Source organism: Triticum aestivum, chromosome 2A (assembly GCF_018294505.1).
Source record: "Triticum aestivum cultivar Chinese Spring chromosome 2A, IWGSC CS RefSeq v2.1, whole genome shotgun sequence".
In the NCBI taxonomy this organism is placed as follows: Eukaryota; Viridiplantae; Streptophyta; class Magnoliopsida; order Poales; family Poaceae; genus Triticum; species Triticum aestivum.
Window position 1 is genome coordinate 114,272,630 of NC_057797.1, and position 19,430 is coordinate 114,292,059.

The window sequence follows — 19,430 nt, forward strand, 5'->3', positions numbered from 1 at the left end:
TGTGCCAATGTATTTGCTTCCCTAGGACAGTACATGAACTTCACGGTTGGTATTTCATGAGCCACTTGAAAACAATCAACTAATAAAGCTGAGTATGGTGCTTTAATTTCCTTCTCACCATTGCATGCTTCTATAATTTCTAGGCAGTCCGATTCTATAGTCACCCTTGAGCAGTTTTTCTCACTGGCCAGCAACAAGCCACACCGTAGTGCTAGACCTAATGACTTGTAGCCGGGGAGTCGGCGCCTTATGCGCCCGAACAGGTTCCTGGCGCCCGCTGCAGCGCCTTGTTGGGCCGGCCCGCGATGGGAAAGGCAGCTACCAGAAATCGCCAAAAAAACGCAAAAAGCCACGCCGTAGTGCTAGACCTAATGACTTGTAGCCGGGGAGCCGGCGCCTTATGCGCCTGAACAGGTTCCTGGCGCCCGCTGCAGCGCCTTGTTGGGCCGGCCCGCGATGGGAAAGGCAGGTACCAGAAATCGCCAAAAAAACGCAAAAAGGGTAGACTCTTTAGGGATCGAACTCTAACTGCATATCATACGCATGCCTAGCTACAAAGTGTGCCAATGTATTTGCTTCCCTAGGACAGTACATGAACTTCACGGTTGGTATTTCATGAGCCACTTGAAAACAATCAGCTAATAAAGCTAAGTATGGTGCTTTAATTTCCTTCTCACCATTGCATGCTTCTATAATTTCTACGCAGTCCGATTCTATAGTCACCTTTGAGCAGTTTTTCTCACTGGCCAGCAACAAGCCACACCGTAGTGCTAGACCTAATGACTTGTAGCCGGGGAGTCGGCGCCTTATGCGCCCGAACAGGTTCCTGGCGCCCGCTGCAGCGCCTTGTTGGGCCGGCCCGCGATGGGAAAGGCAGCTACCAGAAATCGCCAAAAAAAACGCAAAAAGCCACGCCGTAGTGCTAGACCTAATGACTTGTAGCCGGGGAGTCGGCGCCTTATGCGCGCCCGCTGCAGCGCCTTGTTGGGCCGGCCCGCGATGGGAAAGGCAGCTACCAGAAATCGCCAAAAAAACGCAAAAAAGGTAGACTATTTAGGGATCGAACTCAGAACACTCAAGTAGGCAACCCTTCTACAATCTTAGCTGACCACCAGAACAATTTGGCACTTGTGATTTAGTAGCGCTAAACTGTATATGAACAAGTATGGGCGCGCTATTTATTTATCATTTAGTTTCTTCATTTACTTCTATAAAATCTTGAATTCTAAAACGTTCATCGATTTTGAGATAAAAGTTCACAAACTTAAAAAAAGTTCATCGATTTTGAGAAATAGTTCATCATTTTTGAAGAAAAGTTCACAAACTTAAAAAGGTTCACCGATTTTGGAAAAAAGTTTATGAAAAAATTTAAAAAGTTCATCGTTTAAAAAAAAGTTCATCGGTTTTGAAAAAAAATCATCAGTTTTGAAAAAAGTTCATCGATTTAGAGAAAATAGTTCATTGATTTTGAAAAAAGTTCACAATTTGAACGGAAAATTCGTCAATCTTGAAAAAAGTTCATCAAAATTAGTTCATCGGATTTAGAAAAAGTTCATCGAATTTGAGAAAACAAAAGTCAAATTTGAAAAAAAATCGCTGAATTAGAAAAAATTTCATCAATTTTAGAAAAATGTGAATGAATTTGAGAAAGATCATTGAATGAGGAAGAAGGGAAAAAATTAAACAGAAAAATGAAAAACAAAAAATAGAAAAAGTGAAAGAAAAAGGTGATGAAGCGAACAAGTGATGGAACTGTTGGCATAGAGTTAGTGTGGCGGGGTGGTTACCACAGTGCGCTCTTAACCAGGAAATGCCTTGTAGCCGAGCACTCACTTAAGTCTTAAATGGGCTGCTGTCACCCTGGCCCATTTTCAACATGTTAGTTTTTTCCCTTCCTTAGTATTACGTAGAAATATTTAAATTATAAATAATATAAATTCAAATGAAATAAACTATCTAAAATAATTTTCATGTAATTATAAACAATATTTTTATTTAAAATGATGTTCATATCATTCTAAACAATGTTCTTATTTAAAAGAATGTTCATGTAATTAAACAAATATACATGATTAGTTAAAAATGTTTACATAAGTAAAATAATAAGTACTAATTATAATAATATTCATGAATTGTAAAAATATTGTTAACGCGTTCAGAAAAAGATTCTTGTACTTGTAGGAAATATTCATGTATTATTATTCACGTAATTGTAAAAATTATTTATGTACAATTTCGAAATTAAAATTCAAATAGTAAATATGAATTATAATAGTATTTAGGAATTAGAAAACTACCGTGTGATAAATGGGCTGCGGTGAGAGCAGCGGTGCAGCCCATTTAAGCCCCATGCGCGTGTTCACTTATAGGCCATTTAAAGTGGCTATCCAATTTGTCTTCAAAAAAAGTGACTATCCAGTATAGACAGCAAGTAACCGTTGGTCACGGGCTTGATCCACCGCAGTTTAACATTTTTGCATATTATAATTTCTCTTCGTACTTGTATTGTCGTGTTGTCTATGTGTGCAACTATAACAACTGCAAATGCCAACTAAAAATATGACTAGTAAAAATAGATTAACCTAAACGAAAACATCGTCTAGCCAATTTAGTATCATCATGTTGTGCAACTTCTTAAATCATATATACAACTAAAACTGTTTGACAATTTACTCAAGCAAAAAAGACTACAAAATGTAAGATGGTGATATTCAATTCTTGGTTGTGCATTAAAAACGTTCTCGAGTGACTTCTGAAAGAGCATATCAAAAAAAGACACAAGAGTATAACAACATGATCTAGACTGCCATGCAGAAATTCACGGCCAAAAAAAGGATTAAATATGCATCAGATCATCCTGTTTAAGTTTTTGCTTTTGCATTATTCCATCAACCACATAGATTTGGGGGGGGGGGAGGCTAGGGTGACGATGATGAAACCCATCCGGATGCTCGTTGGGAAGGAGCAGCTCCGCCACCGGAGAGGAGGGCGAAGTGCCATGGCGATGACAACCGTCGGTTGGTCCGCATCTGCTGGATCTCACGTTCAATAGGATCTAGAGAATGGAGGACCTCACGGCCTCACGTCATTGCCTGTTGGTTCCCGAGCTCGGGGCGATGCTCCTTGCTGCTCGGGGCGAGCCATCCATGGCGACGCAGCGCAGGCGCCGGTGCGTAGCGCAAGCGGGTGAAGGAGAGGAATGACGGGGGAGGACGAGGCGGTTGAAGAGGAGGTGGAGGATAGGATGGGACTGAAGGAAATATGCCCTAGAGGCAATAATAAAGTTATTATTTATTTCCTTATATCATGATAAAAGTTTATTATTCATGCTAGAATTGTATTAACCGGAAACATAATACTTGTGTGAATACATAGACAAACAAAGTGTCATTAGTATGCCTCTACTTGACTAGCTCGTTAATCAAAGATGGTTATGTTTCCTAACCATAGACAAAGAGTTGTCATTTGATTAACGGGATCACATCATTAGTTGAATGATCTGATTGACATGACCCATTCCATTAGCTTAGCACCCGATCGTTTAGTGTGTTGCTATTGCTTTCTTCATGACTTATACATGTTCCTATGACTATGAGATTATGCAACTCCTGTTTGCCGGAGGAACACTTTGTGTGCTACCAAACGTCACAACATAAGTGGGTGATTATAAAGGAGCTCTACAGGTGTCTCCAAAGGTACATGTTGGGTTGGCGTATTTCGAGATTAGGATTTGTCACTCCGATTGTCGGAGAGGTATCTCTGGGCCCTCTCGGTAATGCACATCACTGAAGCCTTGCAAGCCTTGCAACTAATGAGTTAGTTGCGGGATGATGTATTACGGAACGAGTAAAGAGACTTGCCGGTAACGAGATTGAACTAGGTATGGGATACCGACGATCGAATCTCGGGCAAGTAACATACTGATGACAAAGGGAACAACGTATGTTGTTATGCGGTCTGACCGATAAAAGATCTTCGTAGAATATGTAGGAGCCAATATGAGCATCCAGGTTCCGCTATTGGTTATTGACCGGAGACGTGTCTCGGTCATGTCTACAATAGTTCTCGAACCCGTAGGGTCCGCACGCTTAAGGTTACGATGACAGTTATATTATGAGTTTATGCATTTTGATGTACCGAAGTTTGTTCGAAGTCCCGGATGTGATCACGGACATGACGAGGAGTCTCGAAATGGTCGAGACATAAAGATTGATATATTGGAAGCCTATGTTTGGATATCGGAAGTGTTCCGGGTGAAATCGGGATTTTATCGGAGTACCAGGAGGTTACCGGAACCCCCCGGGAGGTATATGGGCCTTAGTGGACCTTAGTGGAAGAGAGGAGATGTGGCCAGAGATGGGCCGCGCGCCCCTCCCCCCTTGGTCCGAATAGGACAAGGAGAGGGGGCCGGCCCCCCCTTCCTCCTCTCTCTCCTCTTCCCCCTCCTCCGCGAATCCTATTCCAACTAGGAAAGGGGGGGGGGGAGTCCTACTCCCGGAGGGAGTAGGACTCCTCCTGGCGCGCCTCCTCTTGGCCGGTCGCCCCCCCCCCCTTTGAGCCTTTATATACGGAGGCAAGGGGCACCCCTAGACACACAAGTTGATCCACGTGATCATATTCTTAGCCGTGTGCGGTGCCCCCTTCCACCATAGTCCTCGATAATATTGTAGCGGTGCTTAGGCGAAGCCCTGCGACGGTAGTACATCAAGATTGTCACCACGCCGTCGTGCTGACGGAACTCTTCCCCGACACTTTGCTGGATCGGAGTCCGGAGATCGTCATCGAGCTGAACGTGTGCTAGAACTCGGAGGTGCCGTAGTTTCGGTGCTTGATCGGTCGGGCCGTGAAGACGTACGACTACATCAACCAAGTTAACGCTTCCGTTGTCGATCTACAAGGGTACGTAGATCACACTCTCCCCCTCTCGTTGCTATGCATCACCATGATCTTGCGTGTGCGTAGAATTTTTTTTGAAATTACTACGAAACCCAACAGGGACGGTATATTCAAATTATTGGATACCAACAAACCAATATGTGATTGGATAATTAGAGGGACAGAGGCATCCCCAACCATACCTGGCCATGGGCTGCTCGGCCTGGAAAGCCCGACCCGGTCCGAAAATCCTGGGGCGAGCTGAGCTCGAGCGTATCATCGGGCCGGGCTCGGGTCTGGAAATCGAGCCCGACGAGTAGATCAGGCCAGGCTCGTGCTTGCGCAAAACAGGATTTTAGCCGTAGTTGGGCCAGGCCGACCGGGCCGTGTGGGGCTTTTTGGGGCTCGGGCCCGGCTCGAGCCTGGATTTTCAGCACCGGGCTTTTTTGGCCTGGCCCGAAGCCCGGCCCAGCCAGAGGTATGCCCAGGTATATTCTTAGCCCACCAGGATTCAAGTCATGTTGCTCACATTATTTCTAAATTTATTTTAGGATTTCTGGCGATGCGTTTTCAGTGAGAGGAGACGTTCTCGTCGTCTGTACCGTGTTAAAAAATTTTTTTGACACCAAACAGGAATATGAAGCGTGTAGAAGTTAACCAAACAGGAATCATTATTTTGTTGCAAAAGTGCAATTGTCTTCCCAAATCACGATTGGGTAATGGCGTTGGTGCTAGCTCTATATAAAGGCACGCAATGTGTAAACTAAAGGGATACTACGAAGCAGCAGAAATTTCCATGTTTTTTCTTTGTAGCGGAGAAGCAGGCATGCGCACGAAAGCCAGCAGACGACGAGGTGCCAAACGACGCCTCGCTGCCTTGCTGTCGCGTGTCGCGCGATCTGTTCTGCGTGCGTGACCGTGACCGTGGACGATGATCCTGAGGCTGCAAAAGCCAGCATCCCGCAGGTGCCTCCCGGAGACCACAGCCGGCAGCAGATCGTGGAGGTGGAGGCGGGTCAGTGGTCCGATCTACCTTGGGATCTTCTCGGCGCGGTCTACGGTAGGGTCCCCACCGCGCTCGACCGCGTCCGCCTCGCCGCCGTCTGCAGGTCCTGGCGCGCCGTGGTGGCATCCCGGCGGCAGCAGGCACCGGGCGCTCTCCCCTGGCTTCTCTTCCCGCCGCGGGACGACGACATGGGGACGGAGCGCCTCCTGTACTCTCCCGAGGACGACGGGGTCATGCGCATGTCGCTCCCGAGCGTGGCCATCGACAGGCGGCTCGTCGGCTCCCACGACGGCGGCTGGGTCGCCGCGTTCGAAGAGGGGCGCCGCCTGCTCGCCGTAGTGAGCCTCTTCTCCCGCCTCGAGTTGACGCTCTCCGATAAGCAGAGGCGGCTCGTGTGCACGGGTATCAACCGTCCGTTGCGCATATGGAAACTCGTTTTCTCAGAGGCCCCCACGTCAACCGGGTGCATTCTTGCCGCCATCACCAAACGTTGGTGTGTCGCGCTTTGCAGGGTTGGTTGCCCGGATGGAGGGTGGGCGATGGCACCATGCAGCCACGCGGAGCGCGTGTCGGACATTGCCTTTTGCAACGGCGAGCTCTACGGTCTTACCGCCTATAGCACGGAGGGACTAATCAGGTATGAAATCGATGTGGACAGCGACGGTATGCCGGTGGTCACGGCTGCGCACCGGTTGGCCATCGAAAGGCGCGATGGCGCCGGTTTTAGGGACGACCTAGTGACGTACGTGAGCTACCTCTTTGAGCTGCGAGGTAAGCCGGCCATGGCGGTGAAGGCCCGGTGGTCACGCAACCATGAGCCATCCTTCGGGGTATTCGAGCTCGTCAGCACCAACACCGACGATGTCTACAAATGGGTGGAGGTGACGAGCTTAGGCGATTACGCTTTGTTTGTGGGGCCGATGACCTCATGTAAGGTAGCCCGTGTATCAGTGGCCGGGCCCGGCGGGGTGCAGGCAAACCACATCTACTACCTCAACCATCGCTTTGTCTTCATAGACGACCATCTCGGTGGCGGTGCGACATGCATGGACGACAATGGTGGCCGTGCGCTGTACAGCGGTGAAGAGAGGCAGAAGATCATGTCTGTGAGATACTACGTGGTTGACCCTACAACTGCTGTTAGACTAAGTATATATTAGATATACGTGTTGTAATATAACCGGTATTTGTACGGTTTCCTCCTATAAATATATGACAGCCGTACCCACTAAGGGTATCGAGCATTGTTCCAAATCCTAATCTGTCTAATATGGTATCAGACGATGCGTTCGGTCCGCGCCGTGCTTCCGCTTCCTCTGCCGCCGCCGCGCCGCCTCCATCAACCCTGGCGACGAAATCGCCGTTCATGGCGTCTACCCCGCTCGCCTGGGCCCGTCCGTCCGTATCGGGGTCGCGTCCTCCAGCGCCCCGATCGCCCGCGCCTTCGATCGCCCGTGATGCCGCCCTGGCGTCGCACGCCTTTGATCCCGCGCAGCCGTCCAGAAATTCATCGCTCGCGTACGGTGCTCCCATGCAGGATCGCAGTGACCCATCCCTGGCGTACGGTGCCCACATGCAGGATCGATGCGATCCATCCTTGGCGGCCGTCAACCCTGGCTACGGTGCCCCCATGCAGGATCGGGATTGCGCCCCTGCGCAGCTGCCTTACAGCGCCGCTGCGAACTCTGCTGTGCCGCCGGCCTCAGGCCCTCGTGGCACTTCCGTCCAGGTGCCGTACGGTGGGCCATATCCAGCGTCGTACGTCGCGCCGTCGTCGCCGTATGTCGCGCCGGCATCGTATGCTTCGTCCTCTGCGGTGCCCTACGAGGCGCCGTATGGCGCGCCCTACGCTGCCTCTGTGCCACACGTCACGTCGCTGCAGCCCTACGGCGTACCTCCTACGGCGCCCTACAGTCATCACCAACACTACCGTACGTCTCCGTCGGCCGATGCGCTGATTCCGTACAATGCTCCTCCGACGTACGACTCGCAGCTCTCCGCATCAGTGGCTGAACCAGGACCTTTCCACTTCGCTCACCTGGTGACGGTGAAGCTCTCTGCTGACAACTACCTCCTGTGGCGCGCTCAGGTGTTGCCGCTGATGCGTAGTCACTACCTTGAGGGGTATGTCGATGGTACGCTGCCGTGTCCCCCGGCCATGGTTCCAGTGCCCTCGGCCGCTGGTGGCTCCGTCATGGTGTCCAACCCTGCTCATTGTCGGTGGATCGCTCAGGATCAAGCTATTCTGGGTGCCATTCAGTCCTCGCTCACACCCTCCGTGGTCGGCATGGTGGTCTTTGCCGCGACGTCAAGGGATGCATGGGCCACGCTCGACTCCAGCTTTTCCTCGCAGTCGCTGGCCCGTTCCTCTGCCATTCGTAACCAGCTGGGTGAGGTCAAGAAAAATGACCTCTCCGTCACGGCCTTCTTCAACAAGGTCAAAAGTTTGGCTGATACACTGTCGTCTATTGGGAAGCCTCTTCGTGACGAGGAGTTTACTTCATTCATTCTCAATGGGCTTGATGAGGACTATGATTCTCTCGTTGAAAACATTAATGGACGTGACACACCGATGCCGCCTCGCGATCTCTATGCACGCCTTCTCAACACCGAACAGAGGCTCGCTGCTCGCCGCTCCGTTGGCGTCTACACGGAGGGCCCTTCTGCGAACGCTGCTCTCCGCGGGGGCGCCCGCGGTGCCAAGCAGAAGGCGCCGCCGACCTCAGGCAACCAGCCCCGTCCGCCCGCTCCACCTCCGACGGCGGGCCGCAAGCGGCTCCACTGCGAGGCATGTGGTGGTGGGGTTGAGTGTCAACTCTGCGGCATCGAGGGGCACTTGGCGTCTTGCTGCCATCGTCGCTTTAAACGAGATTTTCTTGGCATTGGAAACAATGGGAAGGGCAATGAGAAGCAAGCTGCTCTCGCTACACCGGATCCCAGGTTCACTCCTTCATACTCGGTGGATCCTGCCTGGTACATGGATACGGGCGCTACGGACCATTTGACGAGTCAGCTTGACAAGCTGGCCACTCGCCAGCCCTACACCGGTCACGATCAGGTCCGCACGACCAATGGATCAGGTATGCCCATCTCACATGTTGGTCAGGCATCTCTTCTTTCACGTACCACTAAAACCTTGCGTCTGCTTGATGTCCTTCGTGTTCCCTCAGTCACACGTAGTTTACTCTCGGTTCCTAAATTAACTCGTGACAACAATGTGTTTGTTGAGTTTCACCCTTTCCATTTTTTTGTTAAGGACCGGGACACGAGGGACGTTCTTCTTAGTGGTCGAGCTCGCGACGGCTTATACGCACTTGATGTGCCACGAGTCTCTCAAGTTTTCAGTGGTGTTCGGGTGTCGTCGTCGCAGTGGCACTCTCGCCTTGGCCACCCCGCTACTCCCATTGTGCGCCATGTGCTTCATCGCCATCATCTTCCTGTTGAGTTGAGTAATAAGGAGTTTCTAGTGTGTGATGCTTGTCAACAAGGCAAGAGTCATCAGTTGCCTTTTTCTGTATCAAGTCGTGTTGTCACGGCTCCTCTTGAACTTGTGTTTTCAGACGTGTGGGGCTATGCCCAAACTTCTGTTAGTGGTCACAACTATTATGTCAGTTTCATCGATGCTTTCAGTCGCTTTACTTGGATTTATCTTATTAAGCGCAAATCTGATGTGTTTCATGTCTTTATGCAATTTCAAGCACATGTTGAACGATTGCTTAAGCACAAAATTATCCATGTTCAGTCAGACTGGGGGGGGGTGAGTATCGTAACCTTAACACCTTCTTTCAGAAGCTTGGCATCTCACACCATGTGTCTTGTCCTCATACACATCAGCAGAACGGTGCAGCTGAGCGCAAACACCGTCACATAGTTGAAACTGGCCTGACACTTCTTGCACATGCCTCTGTCCCGTTTCGGTTCTGGAGCGATGCTTTTGTTACTGCCTGTTTTTTGATAAACAGGATTCCCACACGACGCCTTCACATGAAGTCTCCACTCGAAGTGTTGCTTAATGAAACTCCAGATTACTCCCTCCTCAAAGTGTTCGGCTGTGCGTGTTGGCCGCATCTTCGTCCGTACAATAAGCATAAACTTGAGTATCGATCTAAACAATGTGTGTTTCTTGGGTACAATCCTCTCCACAAAGGTTACAAGTGTCTTCACATCCCGTCAAATCGTGTTTACATTTCTCGTGATGTTGTGTTCGATGAGACTGTCTTCCCGTTTTCCACGCTCACATCACCCACCGATACTCCCGTCACCGAGTTGCACTCTTTTCCAATTTTGCCTGATCAATTTGTGGATGTTGCATATTCTCCTCTGTTGTTGCCTAACCATGGTGCAGGGACTGGACGAGGCGCTCGACTTGAGCTTCTGGATGATGATATGGCCACAACTACGCCAGTTGCTGCTACGCCGGATGAGGCGCTTGACGAGGCTGCCCCCGCCACTACCCCGCTTGACCCCGACGCCGATCACGCGTGCATGCCCCATGCACAAGGATCCGACGGGGTGATCGAGTCGTCGGGGCCAGCGGCCTCGCTGTCGCCTGGGCCGGCCGAACCTGCGGAGCTGTCGGCCGGGCCGGCTGGACCCATGGCGCTCTCCCCTGAGCCGGAGGGCTCGCAGGTCACCGTGTCTTCGTCGCCTGGTCCGTCTACGCCGATCACGCCCAGTCTGTCTTCGCCGACCCTGACCGTGCCACCGGATGCGCCCGTTGACTCGCCCGCCGGTGCGTCCTCCTCGCAGCTGATGGATAGTGGCTCCTCTGGTATGGCAGCTCCAACGCCACCTCCGCCTGTCGTCCTGCATCCCCATACTCGCAGCAAAAGTGGCATCTTCCAACCGAAGAAGCGCACTGACGGCATTGTCGCGTGGCTTGCGGCCTATGTGGCATATGCTGAGGCTGACCCTACGACTGAACCACGACATTTTCGAGCAGCGCTTGGCATCCCACATTGGCGTGCTGCGATGGAGCAGGAGATTCATGCCCTTCAAAGAAACAACACTTGGCGTCTTGTTCCACCTCCATCTGGTGTTAATATCATTGACTCTAAATGGGTATTCAAGGTGAAGAAACATGTTGATGGCTCCATTGAGAGGTACAAGGCACGCCTGGTTGCCAAGGGATTCAAACAACGGTATGGCATTGATTATGAAGACACATTCAGTCCTGTTATTAAACCAACTACTATTCGTGTTCTTCTCTCTTTGGCTGTTACTCGCGGATGGTCGCTTCGACAACTTGATGTTCAGAATGCCTTTCTCCATGGAGTTCTGGAAGAAGAGGTTTATATGCGTCAGCCGCCAGGTTTTGTTGACCCTGCTCAGCCACATCATTTGTGTCGCCTTGTCAAAGCTCTCTACGGTTTGAAGCAGGCCCCGCGTGCGTGGCATGCCCGTCTTGGCGCTACTCTTCGTGCGCATGGGTTTGTTCCTTCTACAGCAGACACGTCTCTGTTTATTCTACAGCGACCTGAGGTGACTATGTACATTCTGGTCTATGTTGATGACATCATCCTTGTCAGTTCGTCTGCTTCTGCTACAGATCGGCTTGTGTCCTCTCTTGGTGCTGAGTTTGCTGTTAAGGATCTTGGGAGACTGCATTATTTCCTGGGCCTAGAGGTTCTTCATTCTGATGGTGGCTTGACTCTTACTCAGAAGAAGTACTCTCAGGATCTCCTGCGTCGTGCCGGTATGTTGCAATGCAAGTCTGCTATGACTCCCATGTCTGCTACAGACAAACTGACAGCTCTTGCTGGTGACTTGCTTTCTCTTGAGGATGCCATAGAGTACCGCAGCATTGTGGGTGGACTGCAGTACTTGTTCATTACTCGACCAGACATATCATTTGCAGTTAACCGTGTGTGCCAGTATCTTCATACACCAAGTGATTCTCACCGGTCAGCTGTTAAGCGCATCTTGCGCTATGTTCGTCACACTGGTTCATAGGTCTCCATTTTCAGCCTGCACGTTCTGGACTGATCTCAGCATTTTCTGATGCCGACTGGGCTGGTTGTCCTGATGATCGGCGATCCACGGGGGGACATGCTGTGTTCTTTGGGCCTAACTTGATCGCCTGGCAAGCTCGCAAGCAAGCTACAGTGTCTCGGAGTAGTACCGAAGCTGAGTACAAAGCTGTCGCTAATGCCACAGCTGAGGTCATGTGGGTGCAGTCATTGCTTCGAGAGTTGAAGGTCTCCCCTACTCAGCCGCCTGTTCTTTGGTGTGATAACATCGGTGCAACATACCTTTCATCCAATCCAGTATTTCATGCCCGAACAAAGCACATCGAAGTTGACTATCATTTTGTGAGGGAACGTGTTGCTCAGAAGCTCCTTCAGATTAAATTTGTTTCTTCGAAGGATCAACTTGCTGATATTTTCACTAAACCCTTGCCCTTGCCTTCTTTTGAAGGATGTCGTCGCAATCTTAACCTTCTGAGTGTTTCAGGACATAGTTAAGATTGAGGGAGGGTGTTAGACTAAGTATATATTAGATATACGTGTTGTAATATAACCGGTATTTGTACGGTTCCCTCTTATAAATATATGACAGCCGTACCCACCAAGGGTATCGAGCATTGTTCCAAACCCTAATCTGTCTAACAACTGCCATGTGGCTTCTTCCTCAAAATATCTAGCTAGCAAATTAGAAGGACCCCGATAAATATCATATGTATGGCACGAACCAAGGCAACTCCAAATGTTTTTTATGAAAAGTTTAGTAACGCGAGAATGACAACTTTCACGAGAATGATAACTTTCTTTTCGGATAGTGAGTTTCAGTTTCTTTTCGTGTTTGATTTTTATTTTCGGATGGCAACTTTAGTTGTAGAAAACATCAGAACTACACGTATGGAACTTATCATTTAGAAATTATAACTTGCCTAGATATTCTTATGATGAACTAAGATCTTTGTAGGTTGGCACAGTTGCAACTGATATAAAATACCAATTCTTCACAATGCTACCCATAAACCAAATTTTTATAGGGAACCACTAGGGATAAGACTACTGCCCTAGCATTTCATCAGACCACCTTGAGACCGTTAGATACAAGCGCACATGAGTGGCTAGGATGCACTTTTTTTGAACATCAATACAGACACAAGCGCTTACGCTCATCCCTATGAACACGCACACACACATACCCTACTCCTATGAGCATCTCCGAAAGACTGAGCCGGCATATCATCTTGAGATTTACGAAGTCATCGTAGGCGCCTCGTCGTCGACGGGAACGTCTCCTCCCACTAAACGTGCATCACCGGAAATCCTAAAATAAATCCAGGAATAAATGCGAGCATCAGGATTGGACCCTGATGGGCTCAGGATACCACAGTCCCTCTAACTATCCAACCACAGGTTGGTTCACAACTTACTTGGGTAGTTAATGCTCCCCTAACCACTCCTAGTATTGATTACAGGAGACTAACTCTAGTTTCTCCTATAAAAAACTCGAGACTATAGAAAATCAATTAATTACTTTAGCGCAGGAGTGGTCACGCACGCAGTCAAAGGGCATCGCGTTGCTAGCCCCGCTCCCCCGCTCCTAGCCCTGCCGCCCGCCACTCCGGCGGCGGCTGCTCCAGCCCCGGCGTCCACCCGCCCTGCGCCGACGGCCAACCCGGCCCCGGCGTCCACCTCTGAACCTGGGCCTCTGCAACATCTGGACATGGCTAGCCCTGCGCATTGGGGATATCTGTCCTCATCGGAGGACGAGGACCGCGGCTATGCGCGCTCCTATTGCGAGGTGCTGCGGAGTGGCTCGCCCTCCGAGTCTCCGGCGCCTCTGTCCCCTCCCCCCGCCAGCCCACCTTTCCTACGCCGGCGTCGAGACCGCCTTTCGCGCTTCCCTCGCCGCCTCGGGCCCTCGCGTCGCGCCTACCCTCCATCGTTGTTCGTGAGGAGGCGCCGCCGCCGGGCAGGCAGGATGGTTGGCAAGCCGCGGGACGCAAGCGCCGTCGCCTCCCAGCCCCCGCACCCCTTCCGTCCATGAACATTCGCTCGGATCTGCCGCCGGACCTCACCGGGCCCTGCTTCAACTGCCTGAGCGAGGAGCATGTTGTCGCCATGTGCACCAATGAGAGGGTCTGTCTCCGTTGCCGTAGGCCGGGGCACATCGCTCGGGAGTGCCGCAATCCCCGCTCTCGCTCCCCACCGGCGGCCAACCCGCGCCATGTCCGTGAGCGGATAGGCACCCGCGTCGAGCCCTCCCCACCCCCCCTCCGACCCCGCCCTCCGAGCGTTCACTTTCGCCTCCCCAGCAGCGGAGCATGCTGGCTCATGCTCGCCTGGGCCCTGCAGTGGTCGCCACTGGTAGGGTGCCCTCGGAGCACGGCCGCTCGCTTGCTGGGGACGGACGGCCGACGCAGCGTGGGATACCGACGCACGCTCGCCTGGGCCCTGCAATGGTCACCACTGGAGGGTGCCCTTGGAGTGGCCGTCGGCCGCGACGCCGGAGATTGGCGAGTCCAGCAGAAGGGCGCGGCCGGGATCGCCATCGGACAGGCATGCTATCGAGCGTTGTGTCATCCCGCGCACCCCGGAGGTGGTGGCAGCGGAGGATGCCTTGCGGTGGAGTTTGGTTGTGATGGTCATGGGTGGCCGGCCGTGGGTTTCCCCAAGTGTGGTGGTGGCGGCGGTGGAGATGGCTGTGCCGGAGGCTGCGGATTCTTTCTGGGTGCATCGTTTTTGGCTGGCGGACTTTCTTCTGGTTTTTGGCTCCCGGCTGGCACATGATGCTGTCGTAAATGCCGACGAGGTGCAAGGCCGTGGTTTCTCCCTGAGGTTCTGGCCGTGGAATAGGCAATTGCAGGCCGTCCGTCGGCAATTTCACTACAGAGTTCGCATCAACATGGAAGGTGTCCCCCCGCATATGTGGAGTCATTCGACATCTCAGTTCGTGCTCGACTCGTCGGGCTAGGTTGAGCGCCTAGGCGCGCAGACTACAAACAGGGCGGACCTCAGCAGCTTCGAGGCCTATGCCTGGACAGATGATCCCGCTGTTCTGCCCAAGGAGATGCTCATTCTAGTGGAGGAGCCCGACGAGGCGATGGAGTTCGAGATCGCCGACGTACTCGTCTTGCCTGTGGATGCGCTGGTGCCTCTCGAGAAGGCGATGTTGGAATACAAGGTCACCATTCACATAGTGAACACTGAAAATACGCGGCAGAGCTCCGGCCCTTCCTTCGGCGACGATGGCGACGACGATGATGAATTCGACCATCCTGCTGCGGATCCAGACGGCCCGGGTGGCGCTCACCATACCAGGTGTCGCTTCGCGTACACAAGAGGGGTGCCGGATGGCACAAGCAGGCGGCGACAGCCGCCGACGAGACAAGGTGATGCTTCAGGCCACCGACGGGTCGCAGTGGATCTGCCAATGGTGGTGGCACCTTGGACGCCGCGAACCAGCGAGGTGCAGGATGCGGCTACCGTCGAGAGTGAGATGGAGATGGCCGGCGCGGTGGTGACGGTCCCGACGGCCGCCGGCGACGAGGTGGGAACGGGCACTCCTCCTCCGCACAGGAGGGGCCCAGATCACGTGCCGGTCCAGAGGACGACTGAGATGGAAAGGGAGGAGCCCGACACTTTGGTTAGCACCACGCTTTTGACCGAGGTGGGTGGAGATGGACGGATCCCGACGATTCTAGACCCCCACTAGCCGATGGTCTTTCGACACCTGTCCTTGGTGGGGCCAGGAGTGAGGTGGAGCCGGCCACGCCTGTGGTCGGCTTGGCGGATAGCGACAAGAACAAGGACGATAGCGGTTCGGCGCTGCTGGCACCAAGGCTGCAGATGGTGCATGGCCAAAGCTGGAATGACGACCAGCGACAACTGCCTCTAGACGAAACTGAGACGATTCAAATTTCAAATCAAGAGCTGTCCCAAACTGATTCCTTCCACTTTGGGGAGAGTAGTGAGCCCGACCAGGATGCCGCTGGCGCGAGACGAGGCCAAGGGAACGTCCTCGATACTTTCTTGGTGAGCTTGTCAGAATCGAGGTCCCGGGAGGACCAGTGCTCAGTCACAAGATCAATGAGATCGATCAACAACTCCATCGCGAGGTTCAGGTCAAAGTACAGGAAGAAGATCACGCCGGTGCTGTCAAGGCCAGCTGTGACTAGAAACAAGTGGCGATGTCGGACACCACCTTCGGTCGTTCGACGCAGCCTAAGGATTAATGGGCGCCTTGCTAGCGGCGCATCGGTAAAGACCCAACAACGCACCCTCATGGTTCAGCTTGGGATCGCAAGAGAGGGAGAGGTGATTGGTGATGAGGCCATGCAGGCGTACCTGCAGCTATTCTCGCGACCGTTGCAGCAATCACACATCGCGGCGATCGTTGGCCTCTTTGGTTGGCAGGCGGATGTGCTGCCGCTTGGCAGAGGGATGGAGAGTGCAACACTTTAGTGTTTGTACTCAGAGTCGCTTTCTTGTAAGCCTTTTCTTATGGCTGACCCAAGTCAAGTGATGGTGGTGTGGAATGTACGCAGATTAAATAGCCCAGAGAAACGCAATGCAATAAATAACATCATTTCGAGTTCGGGCGCGAGTGTAGTTTGTTTACAAGAAACGAAAATCCAGGACATGAACACAACGGTGGTACGGCAATACCTTGGCCCGGCCTTTTGTTGGAAATATGCCCTAGAGGCAATAATAAAATGGTTATTATTATATTTCATTGTTCATGATAATTGTCTATTATACATGCTATAATTGTGTTATCCGGAAATCGTAATACGTGTGTGAATACATAGACCACAACACGTCCCTAGTGAGCCTCGAGTTGACTAGCTCGTTGATCAACAGATAGTCATAGTTTCCTAACTATGGACATTGGATGTCATTGATAACGGGATCACATCATTAGGAGAATGATGTGATGGACAAGACCCAATCCTAAGCATAGCTCAAAGATCGTGTAGTTTGTTTGCTGTAGCTTTCCTGAATGTCAAATATCATTTCCTTAGACCATGAGATTGTGCAACTCCCGGATACCGTAGGAGTGCCTTGGGTGTGCCAAACGTCACAACGTAACTGGGTGACTATAAAGGTACGTTACAGGTATCCCCGAAAGTGTCTGTTGGGTTGGCACGAATTGAGACTGGGATTTGTCACTCCGTATGACGGAGAGGTATCTCTGGGCCCACTCGGTAATGCATCATCATAATGAGCTCAATGTGATCAAGTGGTTGAACACGGGATCATGCATTACGGTACGAGTAAAGTGACTTGCCGGTAACGAGACTGAACAAGGTATTGGGATACCGACGATCGAGTCTCGGGCAAGTAACGTACCGATTGACAAAAGGAATTGTATACAGATTGATTGAATCCTCGACATCGTGGTTCATCCGATGAGATCATCGTGGAGCATGTGGGAGCCAACATGGGTATCCAGATCCCGCTGTTGGTTATTGATCGGAGAGTCGTCTCGGTCATGTCTGCATGTCTCCCGAACCCGTAGGGTCTACACACTTAAGGTTCAGTGATGCTAGGGTTGTTAGGAAGACTTGTATGTGATTACCGAATGTTGTTTGGAGTCCCGGATGAGATCCCGGACATCACGAGGAGTTCCAGAATGGTCCGGAGGTAAAGATTTATATATGGGAAGTTGTCATACGGTCGCCGGAAAGGTTCGGGGGCATATCAGTATTGTACCGGGGCCACCGGAGGGGTTCCGGGGGTCCACCTCTTTCGAAGGGCCTTATGGGCTGTATGGAGAAGGGAACCAGCCCAAGTGGGCTGGGGCGCCACACCCCCCTAGGGCCCATGCGCCTAGGGTTGGGGGAAACCCTAAGGGGGGCGCCCCCTTGCTTGGGGGGCAAGCCCCCCTCCCCTTGGCCGCCCCTTCCCCCTTCCCCTATAAATAGAGGGGTGAGGGGAGGGCTGCATAGAACATCCAAGGCGCATCCCCTCCCCTCCCCAACACATCTCCTCCTCCATAAGAGCTTGGCGAAGCCCTGCCAGAGTACTGCAGCTTCACCACCACCACGCCATCGTGCTGCTGTTGGAGCCCTCTTCCTCAACCTCTCCCTCCTCCTTGCTGGATCAAGGCGCGGGAGACGTCCTCGCTCCGTACGTGTGTTGAACGCGGAGGTTCCGTCCGTTCGGCGCTAGGATCTTCGGTGATTTGGATCACGTCGAGTACGACTCCATCAACCCCGTTCTCTTGAACGCTTCCGCTTGCGATCTACAAGGGTATGTAGATGCTCTCCTCTCTTCCTCATTGCTAGATGACTCCATAGATTGATCTTGGTGATGCATAGAAAATTTTAAAATTCTTCTACGTTCCCCAACAGTGGCATCATGAGCTAGGTCTATGCGTAGTTACTATGCACGAGTAGAACACAAAGTAGTTGTGGGCGTCGATATTGTTAATTATCTTGCCGTTACTAGTCTTATCTTGACTCGGCGGTATTGTGGGATGAAGCGGCCCGGACCAACCTTACACGTACGCTTACGCGATACCGGTTCCACCGACTGACATGCACTAGTTGCATAAGGTGGCTGGCGGGTGTCTGTCTCTCCCACTTTAGTCGGATCGGATTCGATGAACAGGGTCCTTATGAAGGGTAAATAGAAATTGGCAATTCACGTCGTGGTTATGGCGTAGGTAAGAAACATTCTTGCTAGAAACCTATAGCAGCCACGTAAAAACTTGCAACAACAATTAGAGGACGTCTAACTTGTTTTTGCAGCAAGTGCTTTGTGATGTGATATGGCCAAAAGTTGTGATGAATGATATATGTGATGTATGAGATGATCATGTTCTTGTAATAGGAATCACGACTTGCATGTCGATGAGTATGACAACCGGCAGGAGCCATAGGAGTTGTCTTAATTTATTTATGACCTGCGTGTCAACATAAATGTCATCTAATTACTTTACTTTATTGCTAAAGCGTTAGCCATAGTAGTAGAAGTAATAGTTGACGTGACAACTTCATGAAGACACGATGATGGAGATCATGATGATGGAGATCATGGTGTCATGCCGGTGACGACGATGATCATGGCGCCCCGAAGATGGAGATCATAAGGAGCGAAATGATATTGGCCATATCATGTCACTATTTGATTGCATGTGATGTTTATCATGTTTTACATCTTATTTGCTTAGAACGACGGTAGCTTAAATAAGATGACCCCTCGAATTAATTTCAAGAAAGTGTTCCCCCTAACTGTGCACCGTTGCGAAGGTTCATTGTTTCGAAGCACCACGTGGTTATCGGGTGTGATAGATTCTAACGTTCGAATACAACGAGTGTAAGCCAGATTTACACACGCAATACACTTAGGTTGACTTGACGAGCCTAGCAAGTACAGACATGGCCTCGGAACACGGAAGACCGAAAGGTCGAGCATGAGTCGTATAGAAGATACGATCAACATGAAGATGTTCACTGATGTTGACTAGTCCGTCTCATGTGATGATCGGACACGGCCTAGTTAACTCGGATCATGTTATACTTAGATGACTGGAGGGATGTTTATCTGAGTGGGAGTTCATTGAATAATTTGATTAGATGAACTTAATT